The sequence below is a fragment of the Musca autumnalis genome, unplaced genomic scaffold (assembly GCF_047663935.1).
Source record: "Musca autumnalis isolate F117 unplaced genomic scaffold, ASM4766393v1 scaffold_5, whole genome shotgun sequence".
Classification (NCBI taxonomy): Eukaryota; Metazoa; Arthropoda; class Insecta; order Diptera; family Muscidae; genus Musca; species Musca autumnalis.
This window is the reverse complement of record NW_027412088.1, coordinates 67,584,281-67,608,202: the sequence shown is the minus strand read 5'-3', so window position 1 is coordinate 67,608,202 and position 23,922 is coordinate 67,584,281. Positions and strand designations below refer to the sequence as shown.

Here is a 23,922-nt window from a genome sequence, read left to right as displayed (position 1 = left end):
ATTCAAATTTTTAAATTAACGGAAATTAAACTAAACTAACTTAAACCTATCAGTTACATTCGTAACATTGCCTCCCGCTTAAGCCTGTTCGTCCCGAATAGGCACAGTTCCCTCTCTGTGGTATGGGCATTGGTAACACTGCCTCCCGCTTAAGCCTGTTCCTCTTGGCTAGACACAGTTCTCGTTCTGTAGTGGTGGCAACTGATTTAGATGTACCCTCTACTGCGTCAGCTTTGGACTCTTGCTCTTCTGGACGACGTTGCTTTCTCTTCAGGAATCGCGACGCTATACCTTCTTTCTTCGTGGTCACCTTCCTAAGTGCCACCTGGTCTTCATCAGACTTGTCCTTCCTTGCTGTACGGCCGCTTTCCCATGGACCTTTCCTCGACGTACATCTTCGCTTTTTCCTCCTCGTTGCGAGATTTTTCCACTTTCCTACGGGCCATTTGTCGGCGGCTTCCACCTTCAGCGTACGGACATCGACAGCAATCTCGCCGGATTCTGCCTTTGGGCGATGTTTGCTTTTCTCGTTGTAGCCCACATTTATCGGTATTTCCACATTGGACCAAGTCATCACACGGTGCTTTATGTCCAGGTTTATATCGAAGGCAATCATGAAGTCTACACCAAGTATAACTTCGTCCATAATATCGGCCACTACAAAATCGAAATTTACAGATTTTCTACCCATGCTCAGCCTTTGGTAGGCCTTTCCATGCACCGTTGTAGTCTCGCCTGTGGCCGTCCGCAATTTAACTCCATTTAACGGCAATACCTTCCCTTTTACCAAATCCGGTCTAATAATGGACTTTGTTGCACCGGTGTCCAATGTCAAGGTACGCAATACACCATTGACGAAGCCTTTAACCGTTAAGTTGTGATTCTTCTGCTGGACTATGGCTATAGAAATTGTGGGACCATCGTTTTCATCCTCTGCCAGCGGCGCCCCGTGATTGACGGAATTCATTTCATTTGATTCACCTGATGTCTCTCTTTCCAGATTCTTGGCCACCGGTTGTTCGTCGCTTTTTGAAGGCGGTGAGGTGGATCTGGGACTTGGTCGTTGCAATATGCATTCTCGTGCAATGTGTCCAGATTTACGACAGTTGTATCAAGTTTTTCTCGTTTTTCCAGCCCCTCGTTTCACTCGCATTAGTGCATCTTTCAGATGATCGACAACGGTCTGGGAATTGTTGTCCTCAACTTCCAGCCTCCTCACGTTGTAAGCTTTAGGTTTCACCAGCATCCTCGCGGTTTCTTGGGCCAGGGCAAATGACACGGTTTCTGCAAATGTTCCTATCGGTGCCGCATACGTCGCAAATTTTATCTCTGGATCACGAATACCACTTGCAAATGTCTCAATCTTTATGCGGTCCACCAATGGATGTGTCTCTCCTGGATATGCCAACTGCGCCAACCGCTCTATATCAGCCGCAAAGTCTTGTAAGATCTCATTTGGCTTCTGGACTCTTCCCCTCAGTTCCATTCGGTAGATCTCTTGCTTGTGTTCACTACCGTACTTACGTTCAAGAGCAGCCATTATATCTCCATAGTTGTTCCTAGAAGCGGCGGGAATACTCTGTAATACGTCGGCAGCATCACCCTTCAATGCCATCAGGAGTGATACCGCCTTGTCGTTGTCGTTCCAAGAATCTCTAGCAGCCACTGTCTCGAACTGTAATTTGAACACATTGAAAGAGGTAGAGCCGTCGAACACTGGAGGCTTAATTTTTAACGCGTTATTAATAGCTCTCACTGGGCCACCTTTGATTTCCAGTTCCGACATTTTCTTCTCAAGGTTCACAAATTTCTCATCATGGGCCAAAAATTTCTCGTCAACAGACAAAATCTTTTTATCCAACTCTTTAATTTGTACCTCCACGTTTTCTACTCTCTTTTCGATCACCATCGTGATATTCTCGAGTTTCTCGTTAATTTTTCTAGAATTCTCTTCCAACTCCTCTTTTAAGTTTCTTGAATTTTCTTCAAACATCCTAGAATTCTCTGCCATTAAGTTTTCGGTGATTTTTCTAGAGTTCTCCTCCAACTTTTCCTCTAATTTTCTGGAATTTTCTTCGCTCATTCGACAATTTTCTGCTTTCATTTACCAAATAAAACAGGGTTCGTTTTAGATTACGCTTCTACAATGCTTTATTTACTTTATTACACTTATTCGGAACCGACTTTAATTACTAGCACACAGCTTGTATCTAGTTAGCACGCAGCACTTCTTTTACCGATCTGTTCAGTTCAACGCTTAAAACACAACTCAACTCAATGTTGCCATTCGTAACTCTATTTATACCCAAAATCTCCTTGGTCTAGAAATATCCAGAACATATGGCAACCTCTCGAATCTGTGCAGTGAACACACAGACACACATTCGCACTAAGCGAACAACCATACTCACATACATACAAGTAGACAAGCACAGTAATGACGTAATTACAACAACAAACAAGTGCAAAGAAATAGAGAGGTGACAAACTAAACAATAATTACATGACTATGGCAAAGCAAAACAAAAACACATTAATGAAAGGTAAAGAACTAGAATGATGAAGAGATTTCTACATGGTAGTTGTTGTTGCTTAAATAAAGTAACTGCGTAATAAAAACTTTACGTTACAATTCAAATTTTTAAATTAACGGAAATTAAACTAAACTAACTTAAACCTATCAGTTACATTCGTAACAATATATATTATTTTTATTATATTATTTGTACTTGGAGTACCTTTTATCCTTGCCATGCACTCTGCGAAAAATGTTTCAACTGTATGGTGGGTGGATAACTTACTTAATGGAATGTTTCCAAATGTGTCCCAATCATATATAATCGACTCCACTGCCATGTCAAGCATGACCCAGGACGTGCCATTTAAAAAACGGAATGTGTCTTTAAATATTTTTTGTTTTTGATCAAAGTTGAATGAGTCTTCATATTGAAGTACGTTCACCAAAGGTACAATATTCCTTATACACTCTTTCATATTTTCTGTATCATTTTCGTTAAAATAGATCAAGAAGTGTGTTAGTTGTGGAGGAAAAATGAGTAGGACAGATGTTATTTACTGCGTATAACCCTAACGCTAGCATATTGTTTATCAACGTGGAATCTACCAGTATATTCGAATTAAGTCGCAAGTGATTATCACTTCGTGAAAACCCAGAGTTATACCTTCAAGAATGTCCTAGAGAATGGTTAGGTCGATACTATTGTTAGGTCGATATATACACCAAATAAGCATTTTTTGTTGTTCGATTGGCATTAACGCAAAAAACCAGCAAACGAGAGCGAATCGGGAGAGACATTTTGACAGTTCTTTTAGTGAGAGTTTGCAAATCAGAGTTGAGCAAAATCGAGAGAGAGGCAAATTTAAGGGAGAATTAATATTTAATTTTTCTTGATGTTTCACTATATCAGAAATGTCCTCATTAGTTATGTTATTATAAAAATTAGGATTTGCCGGAACGGTGAGTATATCGATGAATGATTTATTAATGTCATCCACATCGACCTGACAAGAAGCCCTGGGCTTACCAACGCAATTTTTTGAATGACCCTCCATTTACTTCTGGAGTCTAATGCTTGGTTGAACTTTGTAAAGTAATATTCAGTTTTAAGACGACTAATATGGTTGTTAACTATCCTCCGAGCGGACCGAAATTCATCATACTATAGCTCTGTCTCTATCATTAATACAAGTTTTTAGAGTCGAGTTGAACCAGGACTTATTTGTTGCAACGACACGCTTTGTTCTTAAGGGAACGGTATCGTCATAAAGGGTTACAATGTTTTCTTGAATAAATTGGGATTGTTGATCGACGGAATTTAAATTATATATGGTTCCAATTGATTGTCGCCATCTATCTTCCAAAACACTATAGTTTAGTCCATTGTAATCACGGAATGAGTACGTTTCTTCAAGAGAGATTATACGGAAGTTGTAAATAAGAAATATGAGGTCATGCTTAGAAAAACATGACGCAGAAACATGATCAAGGACATGGACATTTGCAGTATTATTGATAAAGAATAGATCAAGAAGTGTGTTAGTTGTGGAGGAAAAATGAGTAGGATAGATGTTATTTACTGCGTATAACCCTAACGCTAGCATATTGTTTATCAACGTGGAATCTACCAGTATATTCGAATTGAAGTCGCAAGTGATTATCACTTCGTGAAAACCTAGAGTTATACCTTCAAAAATGTCCTAGATAATGGTTAGGTCGATACTATTGTTAGGTCGATATATACACCAAATAAGCATTTTTTATTGTTCGATTTTACTTCGATAAAAACATGCAACGTTGTATTATACAACGTCTTTCCATTGTATTTATACCTCCAATTCGCTGATTTTAAATTCCGATAAGTAAGGAATAATAACACATAATAATGTATCCATAGACTAAATTAATGTGTGCTGTTTTTTGTAGATGGCGCCCTTCCATTCAATATGCTCTCGATATGCTGTGGTTTTCACTCAAATATGTCGTGTAGTAGCTCAATATATATATGTAAAGAAAGAACCGTTAACTATTGAAAATCAAATCAAATTGATATTTGTTTGTTTTTTGTTTCTTTTTATTTCTTTTCATTTCAAAATATAAAATAAAAACAATTCAAATAATAAAAAATCAAAATTATTTAAAATAGTTTGTTCAAATATATACAAAAATAAAATTAAAATGATGCTGAAAATAGAGACTTATCAGGGTTTTTCCTTGGCTTCTTTGCGGACCGGGGATCTAAAAATAGAAAAAATTGTATTAAAATTAAGTCTTTTTATTATATATATTATTTTTATTATATTATTTGTACTTGGAGTACCTTTTATCCTTGCCATGCACTCTGCGAAAAATGTTTCAACTGTATGGTGGGTGGATAACTTACTTAATGGAATGTTTCCAAATGTGTCCCAATCATATATAATCGACTCCACTGCCATGTCAAGCATGACCCAGGACGTGCCATTTAAAAAACGGAATGTGTCTTTAAATATTTTTTGTTTTTGATCAAAGTTGAATGAGTCTTCATATTGAAGTACGTTCACCAAAGGTACAATATTCCTTATACACTCTTTCATATTTTCTGTATCATTTTCGTTAAATGTGAAGACTTTTATAACGTTGTCAAAAGAAAAAACCTCGTAAAAATAATTATAACTATGATCTTTTCTAGTACACAAATAATGTATGTTATCAAGTGTTCTATTAAAAATAACCGCTACACCATTTACCACCAAAGTAGATGTAACAAATTGTCGACACAAATCACACAATCCGTGGATTATGTCATAACCCCACCGCAATATGTATGCAGGTGCAATCTCAACCTCATACATATTTCCAAGAAGTTTGGACTGCTTTAAAAGGTTGGTATGCCTCCTATGACCGTCAAATATTATTTTTATTACTGTTATGCCAATTTCATTTGATACTATTAATGCCTTATGTATCATGCTTCGAAAAATCGGTACAGTACATGGTGTAATTGTTCTCCCAACATATATTATAATTTGGCCAATGTCGCTATTGTGCATTGGAACCAAAAGCATAACATATGTTCATGTTTCATTTTCTGTCCTAATCTCGTCTGTAACCAAGAAAAAACGTCTTTCTTCTTCAGACTTATTGTAAAAGTATGTGATAAGGTTATCTTTTATTTCAGGGTCATTATGATTCCTGCGATATGTATTTTCTATTTGAACAGAGAAAGGAATATTCCACTTATTTTTACATACGTTAAAGTCATGTATTTTAGTAGACCGAAGAACACTTTCTATTTGTGTTATATCCTCGTGGGGCATAATGTTGCTTTCATTAAGAAAATTATTTCCAATATTGCTGCTCAATTCAACTTCAATTTCAACGCTGGGAGTATGGGGGATAACCCCGTGTGAAGGTTCTGCTATATTTGAAACCTGAAGATTATTGAGAAATTCTAGTTCTAGAATATTTGGTAGAACTTGAATATTCTCAATAATTGCCATGTCATTCTGTGATCCTGGTCCTATTGCAGGTATACTCTCAATTGCCATGTCATCCTGTGTGCAATTGCCAGTGTCCACTTGACAATTTGCATTCGAGAGAGATATGTGAGAGCGAGTGCGCCCGAAATTGAAAGTTAATATGTATTGATAACAACTAATGTTGTTTATTGTAGTTGTTGTTAGAATCATCAATACATTTAGCTAATTAACAAACATTTCAAATGTTTTTTTTTTTTTGTTTCCACGACAATCGACAGTTTTAGATATTTTTGCTACAAAACAAACTTTGGTGAACAAAGGTAGTTAATCGCTGTTTTAAAAGATAAAAATGTTTGGCGAATTTGTATTTATTTTCCAAAAATGTTGTAAATATTATTATCTCTTTTTGGAATATTTCCATCTTGTCAATTACATACATTGGCCTGTTCCCGTACTTTATAAACTGGTAAAAGTCGTAAACGATTTTCATATAAATTTTGTGTACGGGAACGCAAAATGTGTAAAAGAGCTTAACTTATTACTTCACGGATATGAACAATGTATAATTAATTATAGGTCTGTCTAAAACTTGTAACAATAGGTGTGTACGATAACTTCGCAAGTAAAAAGTACTTGCAAGCACTCAGTAACCTCTCTCCACCAATTTTACTCTCTCGAAGCAAACAATTTGCAGATTGTTATCGAACAGCAATTTGCAAAAACTTGCAAGAAGTCAGCTGATTTGATAAACAAGAAGTTGGCGGAAAAAATTAAATTTAACGGCTTATCTTTCCTTTACCGACTCAACTCAGAAAATTATGAAAAAATTACCACAGATAGTGCTTTTTATCCCGATTCCAACCATGTATTGCTTTTGATGCGGAAATGTATACTTCCTGAGATATGGGCCTCCAAGGTTCCACAAAGTCCCTTGTATAAAATGTTGGCAAACCACCGCAGAAAATTATGAAAAAATTACCACAGATACTGATTTTTATCCAGTTTCCAACCATGTATTCTTTTTGTTGCGGAAATGTATACTTCCCGAGATATAGGCCTACAAAGTTCCACAAAGGCCCTTGTATAAAATGTTGGCAAACCACCGCAGAAAATTATTAAAAAATTACCACAAATAGTGATGTTTATACTGATTTCAACGATGTATTATTTTGTTGAAGGGTATGTATACTTCCCGAGATATAGACCTCCAAAAATATCTAATTTAAAAGAAAATTTTGTTCCCATTCTCGAGATTTGCACCTGTCTATAGGAGAAGTCGTAAATCCTAGCCGAAGTCCGGCTATTTAGAGAAGAATAGGTTAGGGCCTTTGTGGATCTTTTCAGACCCATATCTCGGGAAGTATACATTTCCGCAACAAAAGCAATACATGGTTGGAATCGGGATAAAAAGCACTATATGTGGCAATTTTTTCATAATTTTCTGCGTTGGGTCGGTAAAGGAAAGGAGTTCCAATTTAACAATTGAGACACCTTCAATTCATTTCATTTTTTTATTTTCCATTTAAAATTCTTCTTTGATCCATAAAATCTTGTACACACTTAACAGCTATATTATTTGATTTTGTGTCAACAGATGTGAAAATAATCTTCTCTCCTTCTCTGGCCTTTCCTACATCTTGTTCTGAGTGCGAGAATGCGAGATAGGGCAACACAGAAATCCAAGACACGAAAATCCAATGATGCTGCAGCTTTTGCCTTCACATATAGTGGCTCTCCTTCCACGTTCTTATTTGATAGTGGTCGATTGACTTATGCAGGCAAACCCGTTGACTTGACTTGCGCCTATGATCCGGAACTGAGTTCCACCCGGCTATCGTGTTAAGGCCTCGGTACATAAGAAGCATTTCTGCCTCTTATGTGACGAGGCCCTTAGTGTTGCTACAACTATAATTCCCTTTCCAATGCACAAATATAAAACATACTGGAACGCAGTGCGATGTTTAGCATACATATTTGGTCTGTTCCTTTACTTTTAAAAATGGTAACAGTGGCAGAAAATGGTAAAAGTGATAAACTGCTATCATATAAATTGTATGCTATTAAAATTAAGGGAACACTTTACAGGTTAAAAATGGGAAGAAATGGTAACCTCAGGCAGGTAAACGAACAGAGCAATATTTATTGATATCGTTGGGAATGCCTGGCCGTCTACATTGTGTTTCTCCTACTCCATGGATGCACTGCTTTTTGATGAGATTTGATACCTTTAAAATAAAAAAATAGTCACCAGAAACTACAAAATAAGTTATTTTATTTACATTACCGTTTTCTATAATTTATTTAATAATTTGTTCCCTTTTTTATATCTATTTATTTTAATAATCAAACGATTGTTTATAGTTGTGTCTTTTTACTTTTTCAGTAATAATTATTCAGTAACTTCTTTTTAGAGAGTAAGAGAGATTTTACTCTTTGAGACGAAAATAGAGAAAAAAGTAAAAAGACAGCATTTAGTAAACTTTAGCAAGATAACAGTTGATAACCAAAACAAAAACATTGGTGCCAATGCATGAAAGAAAAACTAACTCCAAAGCAATGAAAAAGTTCTTCAATTTTAAGCAAAATAAATAAAAAATAATTAATATATTAATAAAATAATCAATAAATATAGCCGAATCTTAATATTTATAGTATTTTTCCACAAAAATAAGGTAAACATTGAGCAGCTGACCATTAGCAGATGATTAAAAAACAGCTGATCGAACTTGCTAAATGTTGCTGGGAAAAATTCTTTCAGCAACTTTTAGCAATTTCTCAGCAAGCAACTGTCAAAATTGTTCTCTCACTTCGCTCTCTTTTACTGAACTTTTGTGTAAAAAGACAGCATTTAGTAACATTTCGTAATAAATATTACAAATTATCACTTAAAAAGGCACACCTTATGTTTTTGCCAAGAAGTCCGCCACAAAACATTCGAATTTAAATCAGCTGATCAAACTTGCAAATTCTTACAAGAAAAATTTTCCTTGCAAAAACTTGTAAACAAAAGTCTCCAAAACTCTCCAATTTTCTCTCATAATTGTCTCCAAATTCTCTCTCTTTTACTTTGCAAGTTTGTTATCGAACAGCATTTTGTAAAAGTTTGTGCAAATTTGGAAGTCTTCAGTTAATAGCTATATTACACCATATGCTTTTTCACATGTATATTTTCACTTTGGGTATACAAGTATACAGGCCAGCTGATGTCATACATGTGAAAAACATATGTTGTAATACAGCCATAACACAAAAAAACAGCAAAAGGAGGGCGAATCGAGAGAGACATTTTGACAGTTCTTTAAGTGAGAGTTTGCAAATTCTTGCTGGAAAAATTTCTTCTAGCAAGCACTTGCAAACTCTTCTTCTTCTTTCTGAAAACAATCAGCTGTTTTTAATTGTTCGGTGATTTATGTTTGTGAAAATGAAAAACAATTTTATTGTGGAAATAGCAAGCCTAATTGTATTGTTTTTTCGGAGAACAAAGTTGCAAAGTTTAAAAAATTCCTTTTTTGGGTCATTTTCTTTTTTATTTTAAATAAAATACAAAATTTTTGCTTCCTTTGGTTCCACTATTGGAGGACAAATTGTTCTGTTTTGGCAAGTCAGCTGATTGCTTGCTGGTTTCTGCTGGAAAGTTGTCTGTTTGCTTTTTACAATTTTCTTGCAAAAGAGAATAAAAACTCCTTACTCTCTGAGAAAGATCTTGCTGGACAATTCTTACTGGGAAAGTAACCAGACAAACCTTATGTCTCAATTACAAAACCGCGGAAGAAGTGTCGAATAAGTAGTCCACATAGAAGTAAAATACATACAGTATGACAACAAAAGTATTGCAAAGGCCAAAATTGTAAAAAATGTCATGTTAATTGTTCGCTTATGGCAACAAATTATGTAAAAACTATAAGATTTTTTGTTCACAACTCTTACTGTTGGTCCTCAAAACAATATTCCGTCGAAATATACAAAGTTTATTTGCAATTTATAACAAATACGGACTAAAATAAGAATTACCTACTACTTTGAGGTGACAATAAATGTATTGCATAGGGAAAAGCACCCAGCAAAATGTTCGATGCCAAGGATGCTATTGAATCATGGGTGCAAGTGATCTGGCATGTCATCTTTTTAGCATTTTCACTCATGAATTTTATATGAGCGTGACCACCATAAGATGACATTCATTGTCGGATCCTAAGCATGTCATTTTGACCAATGCTTTGACATGTAATTTTCACCAACCCTTTGGCATGACATTTTCATGTCTTGTTTGGAAAATGGAAAATTCTGTATTGAAATATGATTTTCATGACAAACCAAACTCTTTATTAATTCAAACTAATTCATGAAATAACTAGAACTAATTTATCAGCATAAAGTTTACACCCAAAATTTCAATTTAATCACCGCTGCTGCACCACAACAGAGTTTACATTGTCCACTCTCTGCCACTGATTTTGTTTCATCTTACAAAAGCTTTTCTATTATCTTCTCATCACCAGTTCAGATTTCGACATGGACTCCAACAGCACTCCTTTAAAAATTTCTAGTTCGTAAACCTACATTTAATTTGTAACATATAACAAAAATTTTGGAAATGTATAATCTTTTGTTTTGATGTCGCTACTTCTAGGGATGTACAAATCGACTTGTTTTTTTTGTAGTGATCTGTACAAATGATTCAAATGCTGATGAAAAGATCGGATATTTCACGGCTTCCTTTGCATTAGTTTAAATGCTAATGAAAAGATCGGATCTTTCACGACTTGCTTTGAACAAATGCAAAATATGCCATGAAATCACGTCATCGGATGGAACCCCTTCCTTCAAATTTTGCTGGGCAGTACTATAAAACTAATCATTTTTGAAAAAATCATTATTCATTTTTATGACTTTATTGGCTAATAACACAGTACAACAAAATTGAACATTTTTTAGAATTACAAGACACCCCGCACAGAGTATGAAAGAGGGCCGAAAAAAAGAAGACACGTGTATCGGCGTTTTGAAAGTAAACTAAATAGGCGTGGCAAGTTCCGCCCATTTTTACAGGTTTTGAAATATTCGACATCAGATTCCTTGGAATCCTTGCATTTTAGGTATAAAGTATCTTTGGCAATATTACTGATAACAATGCGGGTATCTTTTTATGAAAAAAATTAACCATCATGCGAGTCACTTAACGGGCCTTTTTGGTCCCTTTTGTCAAAAACGTTTAAAAACTCCTTTAAAATGTGATCGTATCAGATCAAAATATTCTACAAAATTATTTGTCATAAAATTTTACTGCAGGTCCCCGAATACACCAAAACTCTAAATCGTACCTAAACGCCAGGAAAGTAAAATCACGTTTTAGGGTCTGAGTTTATGCGTTTTATCCCACAAAACTTCATTCTAGATAGAAGACGTCAAAGACAAAAATATTCTCCATAAAATTTCAATATAAGTCGCCGAATAAATGAAATATGTATTTACAATATATATCAAGAAAATATATATACATACATCAAGGTTGCCAACAAAACACCCAAATATTTTTTTTTTAATAAATTTGTTTTGTTCTTTTTTCGAGTTGATGCATGAAAGTAACATGAAATTTAGTTTTGGACGAAAGGTGTTAAAAGAAGAAATTTCTATAGAAAATTTCATTGTAAGTCCCAGAACAAACTAGATATCTAAGTAAAATACTTTGTTAAGAAAATGACGGTACAAAATTAGATATTATCGGTAGAAATTATTTGTTAAACAGTTAGACTCTTAATTAACATTCATTCCATAATGAGTCAAAATCTCCTAAAATACTTCACTTTTTGGGGATTGTGTCAAAAGAAGAAATGTTCCAAATTATATTTCATTATGAGTCTCTGAACAAAAGAAATTTTTAGCTATAGTATTTAACATCTCCAGAAGCTTTGGCTTTTTATATATGATTTAGGACCATTTTCTACCGTTTTTATTCACATTTTCGTTATCTGCGCACATAGGTATATATTGAGTAATTAGGCGGCCAAAAGTCCAAAATTCTAAATACTAGCTAGGCACAAAATTTTGAATTCTAGGTATAGTAAACACTTCCGCGAATAACCCCCCCCCCCCCTTTTTTAAAAAAAACATACGTCACCGATTCCGTGCAGTTAGACGCAATTTGATCGTTGACTTGATATGTATTTCTATTTGGGCGCCCAAATTATATCAAATTTTGCAATACGCATATATTTTTATTTTAAGTTGTGTAGTGAAGTGATAGTGATTCCTATAGCTCAAGTAAGCTTCTATTAAATAAATAATAGTTTTATCTTTAATTTTTAACTTTCGTTATATTTTTCGGTAGTTGAATTTCAAAAGCAATTTTGTTATGGATCAGGATTCGTCCGGGTCATATTTTTTTGTTTATTAAATACGTTACACATTCAGCTTTTCTATAAAGAAAACAATAGCCGCAGAATCCCGCCTATTTCTTAAATACAGCAGTTCAAAGTATTTTGTTAAAAAAAATTAAAAAAACCATTTTTTTATTTTATGTTTTTTGTTAACTATGGAGATACCTAGTTCGTCGGGGGTGAAAATAGTGACCCGTAAATGTCTGTTTGAGCAAATGCAACTACAAAATTTACCATGTTTGGATGAGAAATTGGAGTTTTTAGAAAACCACTTGCTATTGTCTTGCGGAGACACTGTGGAAAGAAAAAAGAACCTTAAGCATAAATTTTCCTACATCAAACACGAATTTAAAAGGATATGGCTAAAAGCTCATAAATTTGAAGACGTTTTTATGAAAAACAAACCGAAGTGGCTGGAAGGCACTTTTGAAATACCAGAGCATTCCCTTAATCAACCAGGTCGTCCGAGCAAATCATTTTCGGATTCGAGTGAACGAAGCAAGAGAAGAAAAACTGAGGAAATTAGATCAAATGTTGATGATGAAATGATTATACATGCCGCACAAGTCGTATTGCAAACGAATGGAAAAAGAACTGCCTCAAAATTGCTCAAAGAAATAGGAAAATCACCAACAAAGGCTAGTAAATATATAAAAGCTTATTCCAAGACCAGGGAAACAATTGCTCCTTTGACCCCGTTCCAAGCACTCGAAATGTTCGTAGAAGCTGATCTAACAAGACGACAATATGAAATAATAAGGGCAACTAACCCAAAGCATTACCCTTGTTACGACCTTATGTTGAAAGCAAAACAAGAATGCTACCCATTAAATTAATTTACAATGCCTAATCCCAGCAAAAATCCCCATTACAAACCTCCTTTCCCACCCATTATTTTAACAAGGGCATGTCGCGCGAAGTATCTGGTTATTTTGTAACCACTGAAATAAGTAGTCAGAATCTACCCAGTATCTACTTATTTCAGTGGATACCATCTACCTATTTCAGTGGTTACAAAATAACCAGATATATCGCGCGACATGCCCTTGTTAATATAATGGGTGGGAAAGGAGGTTTGGGGATTTTTGCTGGGATGGATCATACTATTCAACGGTTATCAATCTACCTGGAAGAAGTGTTATCAACCCTTAACGAAATTGAAAGAAATTCATTAACGATAATTTATAAATGGGGGTGTGACGGGTCACAACAAGCACGGTACAAACAAAAATTCTCGGAAGACGCCGAATCCGATGCTAAAATATTGTTAAGTTCTTTTGTCCCACTTCAAATTATTTGTGGTAAAGAAAACCACCGTGGTGCAATGGTATGCACACCCGCCTTGCACACATAAGGTCGTGGGTTCGATTTCCCGGCCAGGCAACATCAAAACACTTTTCAGCGGTGGCAAAATACCCCTCAGTAATGTTGGCGACATTTCCTGAGTATTTCAGCCATGTAAAACTTCTCTACAAAAGTGGTGTCTTAGACACGCCGTTCGGACTCGGCGATAAACTGTAGGTCCCATATCATTGAGCTAATATGAATCGGGGTGCACTCATTGATATGAGAGAAGTCTCCCTTGTCCCTATGGGATGTTGTGGAACAATTATAAAGAAAACCATAAAGTGTTGCACAGTGGATCCACCCATTGGCCAAAAATAAAAAAAAATGAATTCAAAATTTTGGTACAACATCTGGCAACTCTGACAGCTATGACATGGACCTTTTTAAAAATATATTAGTTTTTGCTTCATTCGCACGCGATCTTCTTAAGAATAGCTTCAAAAGTCGGAACATTTGACTAATATTTTTTGTTGTGAGTACAACCTATATTTTAAGTGCAAATAAATATATTCAAAATATCGCGAAACTAATACGTATAGCAAAATATTATAGTGGATTTTGAAGGTGGAGGTAATAGTTTAATTTTCATTAAAAAGTAGTGTTTTAGCATGTTGTGGAATTCTAGTTAGCTGCATATTTACTTAGTGCATTTTGTAATGCCAGTTCGGTCATATACTTGAACTTGACCTAAGGTTTTAGTCATGATGCCCACCAGTGCCCACCTCGGGAATAATTTTCCAAAGTAGGTCATGGGCTTTATATTATTTAGTATTAAAATCACCTGCCATCTAGTGCCAGACTATAAATGGTGGGTCCCTGACTAAATCTGCCCTAGAATAGGGTTTCTATGGATATTTTAGCGTATAACTCTGTTATCTGACCTCGTACATTAACATATTTGGCATTAGTGGCACGATGAAGAAATCTTCTTCCAAATTTGTCTTACGTTGGCGGTACGTGCTTCCCAGCAGCACAAAGCTGTAACTGGCGCATAGGCTTGATTTTTGCACTCTAAATATTTTTGGCCACTTTCTCCATACAAGTGGATCCACTGTGTGTTGTGGAAAAACCCAACACCATCATCACCACGATTTTGCCGCCCCATCAGATTTCGGTATGTCAAAGAAACTACAGATGTAACAAAGGAGGAAATAAGTTATGTGCAAAATGAAATTAAGAACCTCACTCCTACAAAAATAAATATTGATGGAAAAGAATTTGCTTATAATCACATTTTAAAAATGACCATGGTTGATGGCAAAGTTTGCAATGCTGTAACCAACACGACCTCAACTAGCCGATGTTATATATGTGGAGCCACTTCCAAAGATTTCAATAATTTAAGCATAATTTTTCAAGAGAAGAATGCAACCGTGATATTTATCAAAGATTGCTTCTTACTTCAGATCCACTCATAAGGAGTGAAAGATCGTTAAAAAAAACTCCACACAAGTGTTTTCCAGTGAAGTTATAGACGTATTAGAACCTGCCGAGCTCCACATACAATCATGTATTGAGCACGAAGAAGTCGAGATAGAAACATCTTTTAATAAGACAATTTAATTTATTTATAATTTTTATTTATTTATGATTTATGAAAATAAAATGTGTTTTTATTATAAAATATATGTTTTTCTTATTTATTTTGTTAAATAAATACATATTTTTTAAAAATACTGTCTTTCGAAGCCATTAACGTCCAAAAATATTTTTGGCCGCCTAAATATTTCAAATCGACCACTGTGCGTCGTACACCCATACTCCGAGCAGATTTGACATAAGAAACTAATATTTTGGACTAAGTTCTTAGACTTAAGATGTTGTTTTGACAAATTGATGTCTGTTTTGCTCTACTGATTTTAGCATCTACGTAAACTTTCTTGTCACCATCTGTATCCATCATGTGTTGATGTTAACATAACTGTTCCCCTAAGGTATAGCTTTGCCCACCAGAATTTAACTGCTATTCGGTATTGCCCTTTGTTTTGTAACGAGAACAAAACGTTCGTTTGGGTGTAATCCACAGTCCACATATCAATATTGCCTCATCCAAATAAATGTTTGGTCCCCAAGTACGTCCGGATGAAATCAGTTTCAGACAATTTAGAGTCAAATTATTCTTGTCATGAAAACCCTGAACGGGTCAACCGATTTGATCTAAACTTTGCACCTCGTAATACATTCTCCACTCCCGTGGGCACTTCACAAAATAGTAAATAAATAAGATTGTTAGTGTTGCCAATGCCATCTGCCTTCAAAAAATCCGTTGTATTGAATTCCTAATTGCAATTTCGCAATAAATCAGTATATATAGAACGAAAAATTTGGGGTAGGGGCATAGTTAGATTGCGGCACAGCTCGTCTCGAAAGATAAAGATAGAAAATCAAAAATGTTCGCTAAAATGTTGGGCACGATAACTTTCGAATGGAATAGCCGATCAGACATAGCGTAGGTTTGAAGATGGACGGCATCGGTCCTCTCAAACTGTCTCTCACAGAAAATTTCAAAAGTTTTTGGGAAAATGCAATTTAAGAACATGTCTTGGATCGTTTTCATATTTTTTGCAGCAGATTGGCCCCTCGACCCCATTCAACAACTCTAAAATACCATCCCGTCACCAGCTCAAATGATTGACGAACATGATAACTTACGAATTGAGATTAGAATCGGCTCGATACTTTACTCTTTGTAAATTTTTTCCAAGCGTTCATCAATATCCATGAATGTCTATGTCAGAAAACACCTTCGGGTACCTCTCTAACAAAAGTAAAAAGGCAGTTGAGCATAAAATCAGTTTAAGGCCCGTTAGAGGATGGTTTTGTGGTCCTGCCAGCGGTATATAGTCTTTCGTAGACAAATCAATGTTATCGAAAGGAATGACTATCAAAATTCCAAGATGGACTATGTAGTCCATTCCTTTATGTAGCTCATCCGTAAAATTTGAAAACATTTGCGCTTTAATATAGTTAATGTCTAAGATCGTGTTGTTGCTTCGTGAATCACCAGCTCCATTGGCATTCTTGCAGTATATGAAGAATTATGTTTATACCCTCAGCATTTATGCTAACGAGGGTATATACACTTTCATACGGGCAAAATGTGTCTCATCGAAATAATGGTTTTAGACCCCAAGTATGTTTGGACGAAATGTGTTTCAGACAATTTGGAGTTGATTTAGCCATGTCCGTCCGTCTGTCTGGCTGGCTGGAGCGCCCGATGATAACTCTCGAACGGATCAACCGATTCGGTCCAAAATTTGGCTTTCGTAATATTTTGTCCAAACTTACTTTAAGTTCGCAGATGGGTTATATCGGTCCACTCCTTCCCGCACCTCCCCTATAAAAGTTCGAAAATGTTCGGAAATTTTGTGCGCACGATAACTCTTGAAAGGAGTAACCGATTTGGTCCATAATTTGCGCATCGTGAAATTTCTACCAGACTTAGATGAGGTGCCAATATGGACTCAATCGGTCCACTCCTTCGGGTACCTCCCACACAAAATTTCGCAAAAGTTCAGTTTAGGGCCTGCTATTGAATCGTTTTGATTTTTGTTGTAACACACAATTTTTACCGAATATCTTCCTAGCGGCCCTGATATTGTGTTTTTTGTAGGCAAGTATGGTACAAAAGCCCTATCTATCGATATCCCCCTCAAATTTTTGAACTTTAATCCAATCCATATTTTTGTCGTTCATACGCCCAAAATTTTGGAAACCCCAATATATACATAAGTTGTTTTTTTTTTTTGGAAACAAGCGTTTCACTCCACACAGGCTGGGGGTATATCTCTGTCGGCAAAGCCGACTGATACTTTTTTACTTGTTTCATTTAATTCTGAGAATCATAAAAATGTCTTATTGCTTGCTTCAAAGACATTATTAAAAAATCGAAATTTTCAAAGTGGTTTCTGCATGACCTTTTTCAATATTTGAACGGAATAAACTAGGGATACGCAAATCGATTTTCGAGTAATCGATTCAAAAGATCGATTTTTTATTATGATTCTTATAGTACGGTTACATTAGAGTTTTTGCAGGGTTAACCATCTTCATGAGGATTTATTTGACGTTTGCGCTATGGAATTGACATTTGAAACACAAACCCACTGTGTTAATCCGGTTAAGTGTAACCGGCGTATTAGATTCTTGCAGTGGAAATCAAAAGATCAATTCTGTTCAAAAGTTATTTTCTGCTCCAAACACTACACACAATGTCATATGGAATTTTGGCAACTTTCAGGCTATTTTCTCAGGAAGTATGGATTTGCCTCTGATGAAACGTGTACCGTCGTATGTGGGGCAGTGAATACAAGTTGTTACAACAATAATCAAAGCGATTTGAGAGCAGAACCTAAAATGTACTTTTCGGAAATTTTGTGTGGGAGATAGCCGAAGGAGTGGACCGATTGAGTCCATATTGGAACCTCATCTAAGTCTGATAGACATTTCACGATTTGCAAAGTATGGACCAAATCGATTTCTACCTTTAAGAGTTATCGTTCGCTCAATTTTTCCGAACATTTTCGACTCTTGTGAGGGAGGTACCGGAAGGAGTGGACTGAACTCTTCAAACATAAATTAAGTTTGGACAATATTACGAAAGCCAATTTTTGGACCGAATCGGTTTATCTGTTCGAGAATTATCGTGCGCTCCAGCCAGCGTAATTTTTTTAGGTTATAAAATTCGATTGAATAATCTGTCAAAAACCTTGTCTTTTGGCATGGAATACGACGTTTCTGACGTATATAATATACGTCTGAATTGTATGTCAGATACGTCATAATTTCCGACAGACCATCTATGGTGTGCGATCAAAGATGCTGTTTATATATACATTCTTTTGATTACGCTGTTACATGGAACACCGCTTCTTTAAGTATCTTTTTCGATTTGTCGTCTCCAAGTGTGTGCTGGGCTTCCTCTTGTTCGGCTTCCCTGCGGATTCTATTCAATGACATGTTTTGTTATATCACTGGAATCTTTCCGCACTGTAGCAAATGTATGCTGTTTAGATTCTAGCTATTCCATCAATAAAAATGGTCTTAGTCGAAACGTTGTATTAGCATTTCGTCGCCTAAAATTATGCTACAAATTTTCATTTTAAAAATCCACCTCCCATAATTTCCGTTACAATTGTCTGCTCTATTACAATTTATTATTCTTTTACACTACAATAATTCAACAGCTGAGTGCCACAATAAAAAACATGCGCACAAAAAAGAAAAACATCAACAGATTTAATATCCAATATGCCGGCTCTCAATCATTCACTCACTTTTCCCACTTGAAGAGGAAGTCATGAAGAAAAACATAAACAAAAACTGTTTGTAAAACTGAATGACCCTTTTAGGAAAATGTGAGAGAAAGAGATTACAGAGCAAACTAAGCATACAAGTGGAAAACTTTGACAGTAATTTGCAAACAAAATCTCTTTGCAGAAACAACTATAACAACCATAACCATGCAGGGAAAACCTTGATGAGAAAATGATGAGTCGCCCGCCGGTTCCGTGGTTCCGTATCATGTATACAATTATAAATGGCGGTATAAGGAAACTAAACAACTGTGAGAAGAACTTGCTATGCCAAATGAAGAGCAGCAAACAATAACAACAACAATAACAGTCATACAAAGTTGTGTGATTCCCATCAAGGTTTTTCTTACATGAACATGTTACAACTGGGCTGGCATTTACCCATAAAAATGTTAATGTTGGAGGAGAGTATAGAGACGCACCAAGTCTGGATGGATGGATGGTGGATTGTTTGGTTCGTGTAAAACCGTGTGTCATGTGTAAGAAAAACAAGAAGAGCAAAAGAAGAAAAACAGAGCATAACAAATGTAAACGACGAAATACGGTTTGCTAGAACAAAATACTGACGACCCACCTAAAAACTCAGTACAATTTAAGCTATGGAATAAAACGGTTGCGGTATCGGGTTGCCAAAAACTTTGTAATCCAGGAGAGTAAATAATCCAAAGAAGAAAAGAAAAATTAACATATAAAACGTTCGTGTGCGAGTGTGTGTTATAATTTGTATAAATGTGTATGGAAAGGAAATGGAAGTCAAATTTGGAAAATAATATACGTAAAATCACAATCTAATCTAAGTTAAAGTGAACAAGGAAAACAAATTGCAAGAAAAAAAGAAAAAGTGCAAAATTTTTTAACCACCAGCCCAAAAGTATGCTTTAAAATGTTGTGTGCAATTTTACCTTAAATTGATTTCCTTCCGCACACTAAGCACCCACAAAATGTCTATTTTTTTGTAGCACAAAAAAAAACATCGGAGCCCTACAACATAAATTGACCTTCATAGTTTTGGATACACTTACACTAACATAGTTACTTACATGATGACACACATACTGCTACACACCCTTACAACATTTATTTGAATAAAAATAGTCAACGGAATTGAGGTATATGATGGGTGTGAGAACGCTAGTTAGGTGTTTTAGGGTAAATGTGGCTTCATAATGAAGTGATTTGCTTTAGGGATTAGACAAATTATTAATAAATTGTTTGTTATAAGAATAAATATGGTTTATTAGGTTAATGTGCAAAAACGAGGTCTGAGTGGACATATACACAAATGTACGTATATGCACTGAAAATATATATTCAGAGTTTCTCAATATACCAATCAATATTGGGTGCCACCATGGTGCAAGGTATGCACACAGAATGTCTCGGTTCGATTCCCAGGGCAGACAGCATAAGCCGCCATATAACGGTACCTGCCGATTTTCAGTATTTTGAGGTTTACCCCCCGTTTACACATGCAAGTGGCAGTTCGAAAAACACAAATACACTCACACATATTCATTGCCACACCAACTAACAACCTCACTGCCGACAACATTTTCTTGTCAGTAATCAATGTAAGTGCTTTGAAAGTAACTTCAATTTTTTTCCGAACGTCTACACATGCAAGTGTCAGTTCGAAAAAATTGAAGTTTCGACTATAATATGTATACACAACTGTCTGTAAGTTACTTGCATGTGTAATCATTGGGTTAGATACAGTTTTTAACCGAACTAGTTGTAATTTGACATTTGAGGTTCTCAGAAACTTTTTGACTAAAAATCGCCTGCATTGGTTCTTGTTTTGGTATAGTCACCTCCCGATTTTCGGTATTTTGTGGATTTTAGCTACAATTGGTAACCGTACCAGCTGTAATTTGACATTTGAGGTTCTCAGTGGTCAAAAAACTTCTCCATCAAAAACCGTAAACATAGTATAGCCACCATATAATGACACCTACCGATTTTCGGTATTTTGGGGATATTAACTACAATTTGTAGCCGAATTAGATGTAATTTAATATTTGACATTTTCAGTGGGAACGAAACTTCTCCACCAAAAATCGTCAACATAGGTCCTTGTTTTGGGAAAGCTCCCATATAACGCTACCTCCCGATCGTCGGTATTTTGAGGATTTTAGCTACAATTTTTAAACGAACTAGCTGCAATTTGACGTTTAAAGTTCTTTGTTGTCACGAAACTTCGCTAAAATCGTCAAAATAGGTCCATGTTTTGGTATAGCTTCCATATAACGCTACCTCCCGATTTTCGGTATTTTGAAGATTGTAGCTACAATTTTTAACCAAACTAGCTGTAATTTGACATTTGAGGTTCCCAGTGGTCAAGAAACTTCTCCACCAAAAATGGTAAACATAGGTCCATGTTTTGGTATAGCTTCCATATAACGCTACCTCCCGATTTTCGGTATTTTGAAGATTGTAGCTACAATTTTTAACCCAACTAGCTGTAATTTGACATTTGACGTTCTCAGTGGTCACGAAACTTCTGTACCACAAATCGTCAACATAGGTCCATGTTTTGGTATAGCGCCCATATAACGCTACCTCCCGATTTTCGGTACTGTGAGGGTTTTAGCTAAAATGTTTAACCGAACTAGCTGTAATTTGACATTTGAGGTTCTCAGTGGTCACGAAACTTCTTCACCAAAAATTGTCAACATCGGACCATGTTTTGAAATAGGCCCCATATAACGCTACCTCCCGATTTTCGGTATTTTGAGGATTTTAGCTACAATTTTTAACCGAACTAGCTGTAATTTGACATTAGAAATTCTCAGTTGTCACGAAACTTTTCCACCAAAAATTTTAAACATAGGTCCATGGTTTGGTATAGCCCCCATATAACGCTACCTCCCGATTTTCGGTATTTTGAGGATTGTAGCTAAAATTTTTAACCGAACTAGCTGTTAGTTGACATTTGAAGTTCTCTGTGGTCACGAAACTTGTTCACTGAAAATCGTCAACATAGGTACATGTTTAGGTATAGCTCCATATAACGGTACCACCCGATTTTCGGTATTTTGAGGGTCTTAGTTACATTGTTTGATGAAACTACTCGTAATTTGACTTTTGAGGTTCACTGCAGTTATAAAACTATCCACCAAAAACTGTAAAGGTAGGTCCACACTTTGATATAGCCCCGTAGGTGGTACCTTTCACCTGGCTGTACACATTTTTTAGATTAGAATAGATAATTTAGGCATTTAGGGTACCCGTTTGGTTTGGTACAACGAAACATGTTATTGTGTTGCTGTACTGGAAGAATCTTTGGTCCACTGGAGTCATGATGAAGCACCCTGTTGCTGTTCTTAGGGCGGCATTCTGACAAATTTGAATATTTTTCCATCGCGTTGCACTTAGATTCGCTGATCAAACTGGTGCCGCATAGCTTAACACAGACACAGACCGCGTTATATGTGGTACACATGCTTTCTTTATCTGCACCCCAAGTACTGCCGGCATGCGTGGACGACGAGAACATGCTGTCGAATGTGACCCTTAGAATTCTGCTACCATGACATTCAACTCTCTTCAAACCTGTGCCATCCATGTGGTAAACAGAGAGGCCTTAGATCTTGTGGCAGATATTTGCATATTCCTCTCGTGAAAAAGGTGGTAAGATCGGTCAATAGGAGTTCAGCCTTTTACAAGGTACCTTCAAGGAAGGTACCTGACGCCAAGATCGAAAAAGGTGGTAGATCGGTCAATAGGAGTTCAGCCTTTTACAAGGTACCTTCAGGGAAGGTACCTGACGCCAAGATCGAAAAGGTGGTAAGATCGGTCAATAGGAGTTCAGCCATTTACAAGGTACCTTCAGGGAAGGTACCTGGCGCCAAGATCGCACAAACGTCCGCATACGTTACGATCTCAACGCCGTCTTGAGGGGAATAAAGGAGAGGTAGAGGTTAAACAGTTCCGCTTATATCACCCACCTTGGGGAACAAACTGTTTCACGGTTCTACGGTGCTTGGACCTCTTGTTTCTGAATTCCACGTACAACTGGCGTCCAAAGTTTCAAGCTTGGCTGGAGGGTTGTCTGCTCAATGTCCTCAAACCACGCAGTGCTTGACAGTATCGAAGGCTTTTGATAAGTCTAGCGCCACCATCACTGTTTTATCACAGGGCTTTCCCTGTTTGGGTCCTCAACAAATATGTGTGGAGATGGCGTGCAGCGTTGTTGTCATGCTGTGCTGCTTACGGAATCCATTCTGACGAACGGCAACTGGATAGCTATTTCTGTTGCTGGGGAAGACTAAATCCTCATGGGTGTTGGCTACGGGCGACAAAAGCGAAATCAGCCTGTACGATTCACCTTTGCTGGCAACTTTGCCTGGCTCAGTATCGGGACCACCTTGCCCATTTTCCAGATCTCGAGAACGGTGAGGGTGGCTAGCGACAGGTTGAGAACTTGAGTGGGGTACTCCACTCCCGGCACATCCAGCTGTTTAAGCATGGAGATTCCATCAGGTCCCAACTATTTGAATGATTTAGTGTTCCTGATGACATTCGCAGCATCGTCCATTGTAAATTGTGGTGGTTCATCCTCGGCAGGAAGAGATCACTCCTAGGGTGCTAGACAAACCGTCGACTGAAATAATTCGCGCACCTCTTCGGATCAGTCAGCGTAACGTCGTCAAACGTGACTGAGGTTCTAACTTCCCTATTTTTAGGTTTCGAGAGTTACTTAACCGTTGCCCATAATTCACTTTCTAATTCATTCCAGTGTTACAACTCTTCAGATGATTTGGACACTTGCTCCGCTTATGCTCACCGATCAACCCCAGTTAACTTCCAGTGTCAGCTCCCTGACTCTGGGGTTACTGGGGTTGACTCGACGAAGCTCATCCCGCAGTAGTGATGATATTCCGGAAAATTCTCTCAGCTACCTG

The 23,922-nt window shown here is 36.5% G+C and overlaps 1 protein-coding gene across 12 annotated transcripts in view; it reads left to right on the top strand.

Annotated features, from left to right (window-relative positions):
- The first annotated feature begins 19,330 nt into the window (after positions 1-19,330).
- The window catches only part of LOC141405841 (guanine nucleotide exchange factor DBS), a 457,151-nt gene continuing 452,559 nt past the window's right edge, over positions 19,331-23,922 (top strand). For 3 of the 12 annotated variants that reach the window (XM_073990593.1, XM_073990590.1, XM_073990597.1), the window contains exon 1: positions 19,331-19,889. The gene's annotated coding sequence lies outside the window, so the exon portion shown is untranslated. The remainder of the gene's footprint in view (positions 19,890-23,922) is intronic. The other 9 variants (XM_073990601.1, XM_073990592.1, XM_073990596.1 and 6 more) reach the window with 5 other exon arrangements.